The sequence below is a fragment of the Myotis nattereri genome (assembly GCF_964212035.1).
Source record: "Myotis nattereri genome assembly, chromosome: 11".
Taxonomy (NCBI): domain Eukaryota; kingdom Metazoa; phylum Chordata; class Mammalia; order Chiroptera; family Vespertilionidae; genus Myotis; species Myotis nattereri.
This window is the reverse complement of record NC_138086.1, coordinates 63,912,706-63,929,535: the sequence shown is the minus strand read 5'-3', so window position 1 is coordinate 63,929,535 and position 16,830 is coordinate 63,912,706. Positions and strand designations below refer to the sequence as shown.

Below are 16,830 nucleotides of genomic sequence, written 5' to 3'. Positions count from 1 at the left end.
CCAGAGAACGTGGCCATGAAAACTGGCTGCCCTCAGATGAGGTATCCGGTTGTCCTTTGTCCTCCCAGGGCAACATGCGTTGCACAGATCCAGGAGCTATCAAGTAACACCTGCCCCGCCTCCCCACCCTCGGAGCTGCACTTGTTCACCACAGGCACGGCTTAGCTGAATGCTTGACCTTGTCAAAAGAATACTTGTAAGACGGGTATCTGAAAGTGAGCTGGGGACAATGGTACACACGCAAACACTGCACTCCCACAGTCCCTGCAGCGCTGGGAAACCATGCACGGACATTCAGTAGGATGTCAGGAAACCTGGGTTTTGCTTCCAGTTTTGCCACCAGCCAGCAGTCTTCTTCACTGAAGACTTTTCTGACCTTGCGCTTGGGTGACTTTGGGCATGTCTATTATTTTTCTGAGCACCCTCAATTGTGACAGGAACGTCAGGATCTGATTGGCGTTATTATTATTGATATTAATATTAATGCTCCATAGGTATCATCGCATCAATAGGTATCTCCTGCCACAATTCTGCATTGCTACCAAACTGGAAATTTGTATTCAGACATTTGTGGAACATCATGAAGAAGCCATCACCTGGCTGCATATTATAATGCCAAATATAGCATCTATATATATAATAGGGAAATATGCTAATTAACCGGGACACCGTAAAGGGTTGACTGGACAGGAGGAGGTTGCATGCACAGCATCAGGGGAGGGGCGGCAGGGGCCTCTGCACGCCTGTGCTGGGGGAGGGCCTGATCAGCAGCAGCCGTGGCTGCTTCAAGGGCCGGAGAGGGAGTGGGTGGCACCGTGCGATTTCGAATCGTGCGCTGGGCTCCTAGTATTTTAATTTCTTTAGTGGCGTACTGGGATTGGCTCAAATGTGTCCATCTCTTCCTAGCTCGACTCAATGACATCACATTGGCAGCTTGAAATCTGCCACAGTAGGAGTATTTACACCATGGACCTAGGCAAATACCAGAATTCCCTCCCCTCTCTCAGAGGGAAAACATTCCTGGCTGCTAAATATTTTGGCAGCACACCACAGGTTACAATGCTTCTAAAAGGACCAACAGAATTACTCTGGAAATCAAATAACATTTAAGTAGCTGTTTGGATCATGATTTTAATCAGGCTGGATGTTTGAAAATATACTGAAGTGTTTCTTAAAGTCACTTGCAAAGAACTTGTATACATAGATGCATAACCCAGGACAATTTCCATGCTGTAAAACCCACTCATGTGAAGCATCCGGTTGTGAGTTTTGACTAATGTGCACAGTCATGTACCATTCCCGTGTGGCAGGACTTGCACCGCCTGTGCCTTTAGCAGTGAGGTGTGGCCACGTGATGTGATTTAGCCAATGAAATGAAAGTAGTGGTGGGTGTCACTTGTGGGCAGAAGGGGAAGCAGCAGAGTTGTAGAAGATAAACTAGGCAAATATTCTGATGAACACAGAACATGGGTAAGAAATTAATGTTTGATGCCTTAAGCCACTGACATCTGGCGGTTGTTTGTTAATGTATCCTAACCTAAGCCATCTCCATGGAGACAGTGACGACTGCCAACAAATGACAAAGTTGGCTAAAATGTACTGCAAATAAAAAATATGACTCCCTCAGTATACGGTTCAAGGCCCTTCATGAAAAGATCTCAAACCACCTCTCTGGTTTCATTTCCAGACCTTCCCTTCCTGGATTCTTGCCATCCTGGGTATTTGAAATTCCTTGAACATATTACAACTACGACTGCCACTTACTGAGCACCTACTATGTGTCACACGCTGTTCTTAATGCTCCACAGGTATCATCGCATCACAAGTACCACATCTTTGCTCCGTTTTCTCTACTTAGCATGCCCATCTCCCCTTTCTTTGTCCTAAAATATCCTACTTATCCTTTATGCTACAGTTCAAATGTCATCTTCTGAAGGGTCCCTGACCTTCTCACAGATTAAATTAATTGCTCCACTACTAACTTCCCAGAGCACTTTGTGCAAAGTTGCTATCATGCTATTATTATGTCTACCTTGGAGTTTCCCCGACCCTGGATTATACACCTACTGTGGCACTTACACAGGTAGGAGTTCAGGCAAGGAAAAAAGAATGAGGAAAGCTGGCATTTTGGGTGGGCAAGGGCCAAGTAGAAACAAGGCTGGTTAAAGGAATCAACTGTGACTTCATTTTAGACCAAAAGGTCCAAGTGTATCTTTCAAAATGATGCAGAATCCTCTTAAAATAGTTCCTTAGTGGACGGATCTGGATTTAGCCCGGGTAGACTCTGATCTCTCTACCAAATCTAAACCAACCACAAACCAACCTGACCGGACCTAGTTAGGTTTTAACACTGGGGGTGCAGGATGGGCTCCTTTGCCAAGATGTCACGGTGCTCCTGCGGCAGAAGGAGAAGTGTCTAGAAGCGACCTAGGTGCTCCCCCTCGATGATCTGCTTAAACAGCCATGGGGGTGGGGTCACAGCTAGAGACACTGGGCCCAAGCTCTTCTTCCCATGAGACAAAGGTGCCCTCCCTCCAGGGTAACATTTCTTGGGCCTCAAGGTCCCCAGGTGCTGAGAGCTTGCGATCCCAGATAATTCCTGTAAACAGCTGGCACCCTGATTCAGATTGCCTGATGTCAAAGTAGTTTTGTTATATCCACACTAAGAAAACTGCTCTCCCACTTGCCCCATGAGCAGGGAGAAAAGCAGTGGTGGGGTGGGTTCCTCCCCCGGAGCATACATCCATCCTGTAGAGCGTGTAGCCCCAGCAGGCCTTGCCCTCTACTTTTATCCGGCTGGCCCTGGCCTTGGCAGTTTCTTCTTTTCCTCAATAATGCCTTTTTCAAGGCCCCGCTCGAATCGTGTGCTGGTGTGGAATTCACTGCTAAGCTTGGTGGACGACAGGTGCACCTCAGAATGGACCCACCTTGCACACAAATTCCCCTTTAAAAATTGAACAATAGTGTCAACAAGGTAGCATTTTGTAATCTGCAAAGGGTGTTCAGATGCATCAATTCTCCATTCATTGCCCCCCCCCGGCAATAATAGTGTGAGATACAGATAGCCTTGCTGGCCCTGTTTTGATAGGTGAGGAGACTGAGGCTGAGAGGGTACAAGGCGTTGCCCTGGTCACACAGTGGCCTCAGGACAGACCAGGTTTCCGGCTTCACACCGCCCGCTCTTGCCCTCCGGTGACACAATGCATGTGACCATCAGTGCCATCTACTCTTTCACTCTTCCCATAACACATCTCTTAGTATTGACAATACAGCTTTATATCGAATTACATTTACACAGTAGAGAGTGCACCAGCGAACCATGGCCAGTCTTGCAGAGAAGGAGGAAACAGGATTCTCCCTCCACAAAGACTGAATGAATAAAAACACTTCCAGAAAAATCCAAGAAAAAGTCAAATCGGTTAGGTTTCCAAGTGCCACCTGATCTAGTTGATGAAAATGCAGTGACTGTAGAGGCACATGCTCATTTCCAAAGACAGAGAAAGCAGGAGAGTATAGGGTACTGCAGGTGTAGTCCAGGTAACTGCAGGTGTACAGCAGATAGGACCAGGATGAGGCCAGTGAGGGGCAACATTTAAGGGACACTCACTCGCAGGTGCTGACCTTGCATTTGCACAATCCTAAGCATGAGCATCTCCTTAAATTTTGCACCCTTGCCCCTCCCTCATCTCCCCCAAGTGCCAGTGTTGGTAGACCAGGTCTCCTTATCCCAGAGCTGATGTCTGCCAGACCCTGAGGAGCCAAGTGAAGGCTGTATCTCCAGAATGAGATCAGAAGTAAACAAGAAATAAAACAGTTACATTCAAATTGTTTGGCAATTGAAGAACAGGCTACATCATTTGCGCGGCCCTCTGTACAATGAAAACGTGTGCCCCTTTCCAAACATTCCACCTCCTCAGTGGCACCGGGCGTGCAGCACGAGAGGCGCATAACATGTGTCTGCTGACTTAAACACCGCCTCGAAGCAGCAGCACTGAGGAGAGCACAGCTGCCAGAGGAAGAGCCACGTCTGTGCAAGAGCTGCGATTCTTCCCGGTAACCAGTTTCTGGGATGCCTTTTATTTACTAGGCCTTACGGAGCTGTCAGCCAGCGGAGTGGTGTCAGCCACAGCCTCCAGTTGTCGTCTCTGATTCCACATAAGCCTTTTTCTTCTGATTGCAGGAGCCAAATTATAGGTCAAGAGAAAAACCTTTTGTATCCCAAAAGCCAGGGATAGCTGCTGAAAATACCCTCACTACAAACAAAACAACAAGGGGCAAGTGAGGATTACCCATGATGCATAGCTAATCTACAATATTCTTGGAAACATGACTATATATATTGTCTTTTGTTCTCCAGTTTAAAAATATTAATTAAATATAGGTCTGCTTGTTGACAGGCACAGATAAGCCTCTCATATTTCCAGAAGTATTACAATAATGTTGGTTCCTCCTAGTACATACCATGGCCACACTCCCAGACCCACATCCACATGGGTAGCCCTCCCACCCTCTGGTAGGCTCCACAATTAAAGAGCAGAATGCATTTATCCATGTATGTTTCTGTTCACAAGGATCTTAGGAAAATTCTTGCTGACCTATTTGCATTTTGGGCTGGAGGGAAAGACTGAACTCTATCTCGGCTTTGGATTTTCTACTATTATTCAGGACTGGGAATCCTTGCTATTTAAACATGACTGTGTTTTGAGACTGACAGTGAAGGATAGGGCTTTCTATCAGCTGCAAGTGGCTGGAAGAGTCAGGGGCCATAACAGAGGTGTTATCCCAGGAGCAGGAGAAAATGTCCCCAGCCATAAGGATGGTAACTGGGCAGGGGCACTCTCATCACCTTCTGTGCTTCGTGCTTGTTTCAAACACCACACACGCCTGTGCTGGCCACCCTCCTACCCCTTCGTCTCACTTGCCAATAGAACCCTGATTTGGTTTGGGCAGCAATGTGCCCAGACCCAGAAAATCGATCGAGACTGGTCCAAGTCAGTCTTGTCGCTCTATTCCCTTTGGTCAATGACTCGTCTACCGGAGGGCCTGGGACTGTCCTGGCCAATGAGGTGTGACAGAAAGTCTGCTGGGGAGATGGTTTCTCCTGTAAAGGGAAGACTAGAGAAGTCCCATTTTGCTATCACTTCCCTTGCCCTCTGCTTTGGGCATTGTCATGCGATGCCTGTGATGGAGTAGTGATCTGATTGTGCACTTTTGACCAGATTGAGAGGGAAGGCCACATGGTGAAGTTGGTGGAGGTGGAAGAAAAAGAGGCTGCTGGATCCATGGTGAAAACATCGGCCCCAGGCCATCCCGAAACCACCTACATTGGCTTTTCTCTTAAGGACACAATCCATGTCCTAAAGGTTAAAATCTGTTAGCTGAACTCCATTACTTACAAAGTTTACTCCGTTACTTGCAATGTTTACTTCTTTTTAAACACAATAGAAATAATAAAGGGACTCTAATGAAAAAAAAAACAAAAACTGATGAACAAAATAGATCCAGAGACATAGAAGCATGGAGTAGACTATTGAATCTCAGAGGGAAGGTGGGGGTGGGTGGGTGGGAGGAGATTAACCAAAGAACATGTATACATGTATGCATAACCCATGGACACAGAAATAGTGTAGTAAAGGCCTGCGGCAGGGGGGAGGGAGGGCTAGAAGGGGTTAAATATTGGTCTGGTTGAGTGAGAGGTACAAAGGGGACATCTGCAATACTTTCAACAGTAAAGATTTTTGTAAAAGAAATTATAAAGGGGAGAATCCCAAAGTGGATTTACTTTCTCCTAGAAATGGTGTTGCTTATATTTTAAACTGAGCTCTTAAATTAACTCCAACAAATTACAGCACAAACCATATGAAAGCGAGGTTACAGCTTTGAATCATTACACAAATTGCCAATTATACAAAGACCTCTACCACATGATAAACTTCACACATAGCATTAAAGCCTATCATGCTGTTACATATACATTTTCAAATTTATGTGTAATATAAACATCTGAATCTAACCTCGTCACAACAAATTTAAAACTCAAATTTCCAAAGCACGATTTTGTGTAAGCCTATGCTTATAGCATAGAAACCCACACCTGAAATCTACATGTTATGTTGACCAATGTCACTCCAATCAATTTAATAAAAAGATATTAAACTGAAAAAAAATAAGCCTATGCTAATACCCACCCAAGTCCTGATCTCAAAGTTTTAGTGTTATAGAACCCAATCACATACTCCAGGCAACTAAACGCTGAGAAAGGTGTGTGTGTGTGTGTGTGTGTGTGTGTTTGAGTAAGAAAGAGTGTATTTGTATGTGTAACTCATGCTTTGTTCCAAAAGGTGTAAGATGGCTGAGTTATGATGTAGGTTGTCAAAGATCATCAATTTCTCAACTTATAAAGTAGATTTTGTATGAGTGGTGTAAGATATCAAAGCAAAAGTCAAACTAAAACCAAACAACAAAACAAAAAGAAATTCTCAATCTAGCTCCAGCCATCCCTCTGTTTACAGAACATTTCATTGTTTAATCACCTGATTGGGTTTGGTTCTAAAAAGACTGATATCCCTGCTTTGACTTCTTTAGCCAAATGTTTTGCTCGTTCAGATAAGTTTCTGCCAACTTCTAAACTACTAAGGCAAAAAGTAGTCTCATGTTACACTTCTGACATATTTTTGAAGTTGTCTGAGTTTGTTTAGCCAAATAGTATTGCTGTTGGAAAACACTAAACTCGACATTTGTGATACGTATGTGGGACAGCATTTTGGGTGTAAGAATGGAACCTAAAAAGCATGAAATAAGTGCCAGTATCACGGCCTTCTTCTCTCCGTTCTGCGTGCTGAAGGCCTATTATTCTGGAAACGAAGGCATTCCCTTGTGCTCCTATTTCAGTACCAAGATCTTTCCCATCGCATTTTGTATAACAGAGCGGCGGCCTGTTGTACGGACAGGCCCAAGTCAAGAACATGGCCTGCAGCAGACCGAGGGAGGAGTGGAAGGAACAAGGCAAATATGTAAAAAGGAACCATACAGTGCAAGTGCCGAAGCTGACCCTGGAACATGGAAAACTTTCCTCTTGTTTTCATTTCCTTTGGTCCCACTTTCCCCAGAGTGTGTTCTCAGAACACCAGTCCTGAGAGATGCACAGCATGAAAGGGGTCTGTGGACGAATAAGGGTGGGGACCACTCAGCTCTGAGCCTTCTGGGAGAGTCCTGGCCTGCAGGACCTCACTGAGAAATCCTGCACAAAAGGAAGCTATTCATCTTGGTAAAATACACATTTATTGGACCACGGGGGACAGCCTTAACATCTCATGAAAACACTACATGATTCCAAAGGGCTTATCTGGATCAAGCAAGCAGTTTACTAATTTGTTTGATTTCTCCTTTTTGAAAACATCAGTAAGCAGTATTTTTTCCCCTTCAATCTGAGGAGGAAAATCCCAGCTGAGACTATTACTCTATCAATGAAGAGTCACTTAATTATAGCCACAGCCAGAGAGAACGGCCATCTACTAGACGTGGAAACACCTTTCAGATTGGACCTGCACCACGTGGGAAACAGTACTGTCGGAGACTTTAGTGGATTCTGGAACTCCCTTCTAAGCGAGTAATGCCCCCGGGGCTGGGATTTTTGCACACCTGATAAGTGTGCCTGCATGTACTTCATATCTATTGTGTCCCTTTCAAGGGATGCTCAGGCTGGGAGAGGTTACATGGCCCACCCCAGGCCATGTAGACAGAAGGGACAGAGCTGGCCTGGGCAGGAGGCCCACGCTCTTTTTTTTTTTTAAATTAATTAATTAATTTGTGATTTTTTTTTTGCTTAATCCCTTCACCTTTTGCATCCAGCCCCCCATCCCTCTAATAGCTGTCCATGCTCTTACGTGTACCTCTCCAGCCCCACTCATCACTGCACCATTTTAAAAAAACACAAATCAATAACAATGAGGCAGGGCCAGAATCATGTTTAAAATAAAACTAACACACATATCCCCAAAGAGAAAGCCACTTCAAAAATCCTCACTTGGGAAACTAATACAAAGAGAATAGGAACTTTGACCTTTACTCAGTGATTTAAAAAGAAACTGCATATAGACATTTCAAAGGAGAACTCCACACATTCTTCTATGACAGTAGGGAATTTTATTTCCGTATGTGGCATAAAAATATACTCCATGTTCACCAAACATTGGACTGCAAGTTCTGTTTTCTGCGCATCACACAGAGCTTTGGTTAAAAAGTTTTCTCTTAGATCTTCCCTTTGAAAAGGAAAGACCAGAATGTGGGGTGGTTTTTAAATAGCTGCTTTCTTTTTCTTTCATTTTTGAAAAATTTATTGGGATGACATTGGTTAATAAAATTATGTAGGTTTCAAGGGTACAATTCTATAATACATCATCGGTACACTGTATTGTGTGTTCACCATCCTAAATCAAAGCTGTTTTTCTTTTTAATGTGGCCTTGGTAATAACAAGAGATGCTCTCATATAGACCATGGGCCAGAAGTTGGACTCACCCGCTCCGATGACTTTCCCCATCACCTTCCCACGTGGTTCAGATGCACAGCCATGTACCTGCCTTCATAGGCGTTTGCATGCAGAATATCCATACACACTTCTGAGCATTTTCTCCTCAAACAGCTATTTTTAACTTTCAGCTCACCGTCTCAGAGCTGGAAGGTTCCTGCCAAAACAAGTCGCTGGGCGACCCTCTACTCTGGGGACGAGGACATAAAGCTGGGAAGGCACCATCACCAATGAGCTTTGGTCGTCTCAGCAGTCACTTCCGAGTGGTCAGGGCGCTGGGAGCGCAGCTGCTTGAAACCCAGTGATTTTAACCACTGGACTCAGCTTCCTCTATGCACAAGCCCAGCTCTGTCTTGACTTTCACTTCCTTCCAGAGCCTTCTCTCATGTGACATATCTAAGATGCAGTAAAGCAGCCCAAGGGCAGGAAGATGGGGGGAGGGGTTAACTGAAAACTCGGGGAGCCTGCCCTTCAATAGACTGCAGACTTCCTGAACAGCCAGCCCTGAGCGCTGCCCCGGCCGGGGGTCCTCAGGCTGGCACAGCCTTGAGGGACAGCGGCAGAATGATGACTATGCATGAGAAATGAACCCAGGTGACCTTGGCTGGAAGCCCAGGAAAGGTGTTGGACCCATCGGCTTCACTATTGAGCTGTAATTTGGTAGGGGGTTCAGAACACTGTGCTGCGTGCAGAATGGGGGAGATTATGTCAAACTAGCTAACCGTTAATAAACAAACCCTCAAGGTGTCTGCCCCTGACAGCTGATATGGGGTTTGCTATGGACATCACACACACACACACACACACACACACACACACACTCACTCACGAATGGTGTAATAGTTACCAGTTCTAGAAAATTTACAAAGACCTGCCACCTAGTGCCCATGTATACTATTACTCTGACAAATAGCCCTGCCTGGCCCTTCAGAATCTGGGTTCCTGCCCATCGGCATCCCTGTCCTAGACGTTACTGAACACCCATAGTGTGCTGAGTGGGTGCTGAGCACTCATGAAATAGCTGTTAGTGTGAACCATATGAAATGGCCGTTTTTGTAGGTAAAACACACACAAAACTATTGAAGTTTCATTTGGTTCAGTCTAAATCATTTCTATGTTTCCCACCTAATGGATTTTCCTCTAGTTCCAAAGATTACAGTAAAAATGTTACACAGACAACGAGCCACTTGGGACAATTCCTTCCTTCCTCCCGCCCCAGAGGTAGGCCCTGAACGCTGGTCTTCTTTGGGCCACTCCCTTAGCCACACCTGTTTCCTCATACGAACAAATGAGCCAGGAGCAGAAGATGGTTAGGATCACGCCACAGAGAGACTGGGGTCTGATACTTGTACTGTTTTGTTTAGAAGCTTTTGAATTAGAGCAGAGCAAATCCGTTTCCTTGGTCAGCGTGGGAGGGTGGGAAGGCCAGCAGCTATGAAGCTAAAGGAGTTACTAGCGACACGACCTGCAGTTACTAGTTCTGTGGCCCTGGGCAAACCACTGGGCCTCCGGGGCCTCGGTTTTATTGCTTCCTTGCTGATAGAGAGTAGGAACCCGACACGTAAAGATTGTTACCAAGCCGAATAAAATGATGGAGGATTATAATGGATTACAAACTATGCCATGTTTGATACGTGTAAAGGTTTTTTAAGTGATAACTTTCCTAAAATCATGCAGGATTCAAAATAATAGAAGTCCTTTTATAATGAGTTGCCTCCTGTGGAATTATGATTTCTGTGATAAGTATAGCTGCCCTTACTCTGTTAAAGGCGTGCTGGATCTTGCAGGGCTCACACTTCTGTCTTATTTCTGACTCTCAATATGAGTATTAAAGAAGGATCTATTGCAAATGACAGTGGTTTAACTTCTCTGTAATTTTTTTCTATCCCGAGGATATTTTTTCCCATTGATTTCTTTCAGAGAGAGTGGAGGGAAGGAGGAGGGGGGAGATAGAGAGAAACATTGATGTGAGAGAAACACATCGATGGGTTGCCTCCCGTTCACACCCCAACCTCGGCCAGGGATCAAACCTGAAACCGAGGTATGTGCCTTTGACCGGGAATCGAACCTTCAACCCTTCAGTCTGAGGGCCAACACTCTAACTAACCACTGAACCAGACCAGCCAGGGCTTATTATTTTTTTTAAGCCACCCAATCACCTGAGAGCAGTAAATGCTGCATTTGTAAACTTGAACACACTCTACAGCTGGTTGGACTTTGTTAGCTCCACGGGTGGGGAGGGACTAAGTACAAAGTGAAATATTAACTTCCTGGAAACTTCAAAGTTCTGTGTAAGGAGAGACATTTCTAAGCGATCATCATAAAACCCAGCCAGACATTTCATTATTGAGGGATGAGTAATGCCAGATCTGCAACCTGTTCCAGAGGCAACGAAAACAAATCACCTCCTGGGTAGCCTTGGCAGCCTCATTTCCATGAATGTCAAAGGCAATTACTCAGAAAACAAAACCCTTTCTCTTCCCACAGCTGACCTGGGGCGGGGGGACGGGGAGGTCCACAAATTCTTATAGATGAAGCTTTTCATTCATGAAGGTAGCAGGTGGGATTTTGACCTTTCTTTCTTCATGGTCTGCAGGTTCCCCACTTATCTCACCTGTTTCCCTGATAACCCGGGAGGTCTCTTGCTGGAACTTTGACCAGACCCAACACTGCAGATGGGGCGATGCTTCTTTCCATTTTGTTGAGAAAGGTTTCCTGGCAATATCATGAGTAGACACAGATCTGGGTTAACAGGGTTCATAGGACTCTAGTGTATATTCTCTTCATCTTAAGTAAGAGAATACAATTATCAAGAGTCTACAAACACACTTGTTCTGAGCCAGGGGGTAAGAGAGGCAGTTGGGGGGCTTCCCATGTCTTCCCAGATGCTCCTTTTCCTACTCACACATCACCGTGTTAAAGGGGGACAGTGTGGCTTCGTTAATGAAAATCGAAGTGAAGCCTAATCAGAATATCTGAGCTTTCTCAGTCATGGGACAGGTAAGGTGAGCAGGGAGCCCAGGATAAGAGGGTGAGGGGCAGCCGGTGGGGGTGGGAGGGTTCAGAGTTGTTCTGATTGTAAAGACAGCAGGCATCTACACTGAACTTGAACATTCCCACCACCCACGTCGAAAGCCAAACGGGAGCTAACTGGCTAACATCACGGAGGGAGCGGGCCCCAGCGGCAGCTTCCTTAGAGGCTCAGACCGAGTCCCCGGGCTCAGTCTCTTCATGTCCGGGCTGCACTTTCTCTGCTCCACGTGGGAGCGAACAGGCTTCCGCCACCCAGACCGTGCTTCCCGCTGAACCCAGCCCAGCAGGCAAAGGGCAAGAGGCCTCTTTCCTTGACTCACAGCGAACGTCTGTTGGTTTCATTGGCTCTGACATGACCACGTCCTGGAACCAACCACAGTGGCCAGGGCACAGGACCCACGGGGTCAGCCCTGAACCACAAATCAACCTCTGGGGTTAGGGGACAGGTGTGACTCCACCAGAAGCACATCCACTAAGGGAGGGAGGGAGGGAGGGAGGGAGGAGAGGGAGGGAGGGAAGAGGGCTCTGAGGTCATTTCCTGAAGAGGGCACATGGGTTCTAGGGGCAAAAATGACAGCTCTTCACTGTGAGGGGATGGGGAAGTCCTAACTAGATGGACACAAAGAGGGTGGGAAGAGACTGGAGAAGTAAGCAAGGGGGTGACACCCTGTGCTGGGCCAAGAAAGGCAGACATGGGGCTCCCTACAATTGTGTCTCATCCCAGTGTTCATTGCGGCCCTGTCACCTTGAGCTTGGGGCCTGTTTCTCATCTGCGTGGGGGAAGAGAGAGAGGCCAGGCCACTGGTACCTTATTGTGTGTATACATCAGAATGGCCTGGAGAGGTATTTTCAGTCTGCAGGCTGACGCTCTATCCACTGAGCCAAACCGGTTAGGGCTGGAGAGGTATTTTCAAATGACACAGGCCCCAGGCTCAGTGCTGGGCACCCCCAGCGGGAGGTCAGGTCATAACCAGGGCAAACTGCAGTCCCTGCATGCAGACAGATCATTCACCTCCCACAGTCAAAGGAGATAAAAGGTGGCGGGATACTTCCTCCCAAGCATCTCCCTGAAGACATGCAAACAGAAACGTTTCTAAAAAGGGTGCTTTACACCCATCAAAGGTCCAACCAGAGCACCAGTTCGCCGCAAGGTGTGGTCCACCAATATTTGGGGCACCCCAATGTCTTTCCAGAGAGGCCCCAAAGTCAAACTATTGTTATTAATTGCCTCTCCTACTGGTTGACATTGCAACCGGTCTTTAAGAAAGTGCCATTTGTTATGTTTTCTTCTGTGATGAAAAAGAATTACAACCACATTGACCTAAAAAGGCTATAAAAAACATTCTTCCTTTTCCCAGTGACACACCTGTGTGAGGACAGAGCATCTTCCTATACTACAAACCAAGCAATATATTAGCAGTGACTGAATACAGAAGCAGATGTGCGAATCCAGCTGTTGGCTATTAAGGGAGACACTAAAGAGATTTACAGACATATAAAACAATGCCACTATCCTCAGGAATTTTTTTCATTTTGGAAAATGGACTCATTTTCCATAAAATATGTTATTTACATAAACACATGATGGATTTAATACTGTTATGTTTTAAATAATAAAAAGATATTTAATTTTTTTCTCAATTTTACTTTCTATTACATTAAATACCAGCAGCGGTATATGTAAAAGCTATGTGGAGTCTTAGTCATCTTACAAGCACGAGGGGGCTCAGAGACCAAAAGGTCTGAGAACCTCTGGCCCAGAACTGCAGTGAATCAGATCAGTGGGACCATATTTATGTACAAGCAGCCAGGCTGGCAGAACTGCCCACCTGCTTATGCAAAGAATAAACTCAAACCACAAAGAGACACCCCATCGCCATGGCACAGCCTGCTCGGCGCTATAAAACCCGAGGAAGCGGGGACGATTCAATGGCTTCATTGCTGGAAATTTGTTCTTGCTCATTACTCCCACATCTGTGGTCCTTTGAGAGTCGCCAGCATGTAACTCCCTTCCCTGCCACTAGATGACACTACTCGCATAGAAGAGACCAGCAAGGACTGCGTCTCAATTTCCAGAGAGATTTTGGAGGGAAATGAACAAGGAAATCTGGCCTATCTTATTCAGACACACACTGGATGTATTAAGATAACGCTCCTTTCTGTTCCACTGATAGTGGGGGACCGGTCAAAGAGAAGCTTTCTGATCAAAGACAACTCACTTTTAATTACTCTTCTATAGGAGGGTCCTCAGCATCAGGTGCATATCAGAATCACCTGGAGCACCTAAAATCCAGACGCCCAGGCCTTATCCCAAGTCGTTAAGTCTGATTTTCAGCGGCAAGGGTGGGGGGCGGAGGGGGTGCAGTCCAGGCATCTGCATTTTTGAAAACTCCCCAGTAGATCCAGTGGGCGGCCAAGGGCGAGAATCACAGCCCTGGAAACGGTGTCACGAAGAGCCACCGGCTGGCCCCGAAGAGACACCAGCATTTCCTTGTTCTTTCACGAAAGTCTCTCTCTTACTACAGTCAGTATCCCCTGATTGCTTCAGTTTTAGCCAACAGTCTTGGAAAAGCAGCCAGGAAGAAGCCATCCGCTGACCCCATCTCAGGAAACCTGCCCCACCAGGTCCGCTCTCTCAACAGGGTTTTCTTGGAGGGCTTAGGTGACGGCAGCGGGAGGGAAAGAACGCCAGGGCCTCAGTTAGAACATAAGGGTTCACAGAAAGAACAAAAGCATGCAAGGAGGGGGAACAGGCATCCTTAAAAGAAAATGCTCCCCCAAGTGTCCGACAGCTTTGCTTCCCCGTCCGACCTTTCCTGGAACCAGGGGCTGAGAACTTTGCAATCACCCGGGGAACCTTAAAAATCGCACCTCCTGAAGGTGGGCAGCGGGGGCTCTGATTCAATCAACCAGGAAGGGCAAACCTGGGTATTTCTTAAAAGCTCCCAGGCTGAGTCTAGCCGGCAGCCAGTCTGGGAACCCCTGACCTAACCGAGGCAGCTATTTTTCTCGCTGCATGATAAATCCCACACCATCAGGGGATTCTGGTGCAAGATAACACTCGCTTGCTCGGTAAGGCTGGTTTCATGAGCAAATGTAATCTAAGTTCAAAGCCATTCCTACAGCATTCGATCCCATTCCATTTTATGACCCGTGCGTGAGCCGGGAGATGGATGGGTAGAGCCATTACTGCACCTGTCACACTTACTAGCAAAGTTATGCTTATGGCCATTCATCCTTGACGCCTGCAAGCAGGCCGGTTATGTCGGTCACATGGTACTTCCAAGGGGCCTCCCGAGGAGCAAGTCTGCAGGTTTTCCCGACCCTGTACTGCCAGGGGTCTTTTTCAGCTCCTCAAGGCTTTCTGCATGAACAAGCCGGCTCTTCTTTGGCAAAGGAATGTGGCACCTCTGCTTGGTGCAGGGCAAGGGGCAACACCAGGTCTGAATCAACTGCCCTGAGTGAAGTCCCAAAGCCTCTCCACCCCCAGGACCAAGACCCCCTCCAGCAGGACACATCCGCGGAGCCTCCAGGAAGAGCTGCCTCACCATCACCTTGCATTCATGCCAAATTTGGCTTCTGAACCCAGTGACCTTGACATCTGAACAAGGCTAACACACACAGCGGGAGAACTGCTCAGCACTTCCTGCCTCGGTTACTCTCTGCCTTGCTCCCCCGCCCCGGTTCATGCTTTACCCACGGTCCAGCTTCCACTGCATCCCTGCTCCTCTCCTTTGTCCTCTGGCTTCCAGGGCCTTTGTGGGTGGGAGGTACAGGCAGGAGGTCAAAGGGTGCAAGGAAGGAAGAGTTAGACTATTTCTCCCCTGCTCCTCCCTCTTGGGTGCAGGTCAGTGGCTACAGGGCTGGAACCTTGCTTGACTGAGGGGCCCTTTTCCTGTGAGAGCCTCTCCACCTGTATGGGAGCCCCCATTCCAGCCCTCATCAGACTCTAGTAATCCCAGCATCTTCCCCCAGTCCCTTCAGCACTGGGGAGCTAACTGCTTCCACCCCTGCCAGCCCTGGGGAAATCCCTATTAACCCAATTCTCTGGGAAATGCCAGTGAATGTGTGTCCATGTCCTGCTGGGCCCTGACTGCTGGGCCACCTACTCCTCTAATTGCTGTCTGAATGCACTTCCCACATCTCAGTCATGCACACGAGAGACCTGGATATAACTCGTGTTCCTCCAGTACCTAAACTTTCAGAGGATGTCTCAGCTGCAGGTTACTGTAAATCATTTTCCTATCCAAGCTGCTGTGACCTCTAGATGCCTTTAAAATACAGCAGACAAATGAGCTGGGTGCCTCAGTTTCCTGTTGTGCAGAACAAAGGGGCTGCACACAACAGTCTCCAAGACCCTCCTCCCCGGGCTCCAGCTTCTCAGGATGCCACGGCGAGTCAGACCTCAGCCCAGGGAGGGGTGCACTGCACGGGGCGGAGGCTGCAGGAGATGCTGCCACAGCCACAGCTTCGCGGTGCATTGGAGATGCACTGTTCTCAGGGTGGCTGAGGCAATCTGCTCTGTCGATGCTCAACCACTGAGCCACACAGGTCGGGCCTGCCACTTCTTTAGTGCCCCTTGCCACCTGATGGTCCACCTCCTACCCTGGCTTGTCTGAACCAATGTTAAACCCTGCGATTCTTAGATTGCTTATAGTCCATGTTTGCTGGTCAGTATATAATCCATCAATGGAATGAACTTTGACATGCATTTCATGAAAGAAATTACACTGGGCAATGGAATTCTAATTAAACATGCCAAATGGTGGCCCTTATACATCATAATGTTTTTGAAAGATCAGACGGAGGCCTAAAACAAGGACTACAGGCTTTATTAGAGGAGAAGCACCTGCCGGGCTGTCTCGCATGGGGAGGACAGCAGCACATGCAGGGTGGGCACACCTTTTGAGGGGCGGAATGGGAAGGGGTGGGGGGCTTAGTGTACTCGGCGCACACTGATTGGTGGCTTACTGCATTGTCCATATAGGACAAGGGCTTAGGGTATTTGGCAGGTGTGGATTGGTGGTCCAATGTATAGTCCATATAAGGTACCTGGTTAGTCACTCAGGTATTTCTGGGCTGCAGGTTACATCATACCCCGCCCACCAGTTGGGGGAAGGGAGGATCTAACAATTTTTAAGATCAATTACAAAAAGATCAGAGAGAAAACAGATCGCTATTGGCTAACTACCACCACTTTTTCTTCATTTGCACCCTCCCCATCTCTCTACCTCATCTAAGTTAGTAAAGGCCAGTTCACTGCCAGCCA

At 47.0% G+C, this 16,830-nt stretch overlaps 1 protein-coding gene across 2 annotated transcripts in view; it reads right to left on the bottom strand.

Moving 5' to 3' along the window:
* CHN2 (chimerin 2) overlaps positions 1–16,830 on the bottom strand; it is a 228,516-nt gene that overhangs the window by 43,682 nt on the left and 168,004 nt on the right. The window contains exon 1 of one of the 2 annotated variants that reach the window (XM_081102279.1): positions 8,519–8,872. The exons of the other annotated variant lie outside the window; for it this stretch is intronic. The gene's annotated coding sequence lies outside the window, so the exon portion shown is untranslated. Of the gene's footprint in view, positions 1–8,518; positions 8,873–16,830 lie in introns of those variants that run through there. 2 annotated transcript variants of the gene reach the window in all.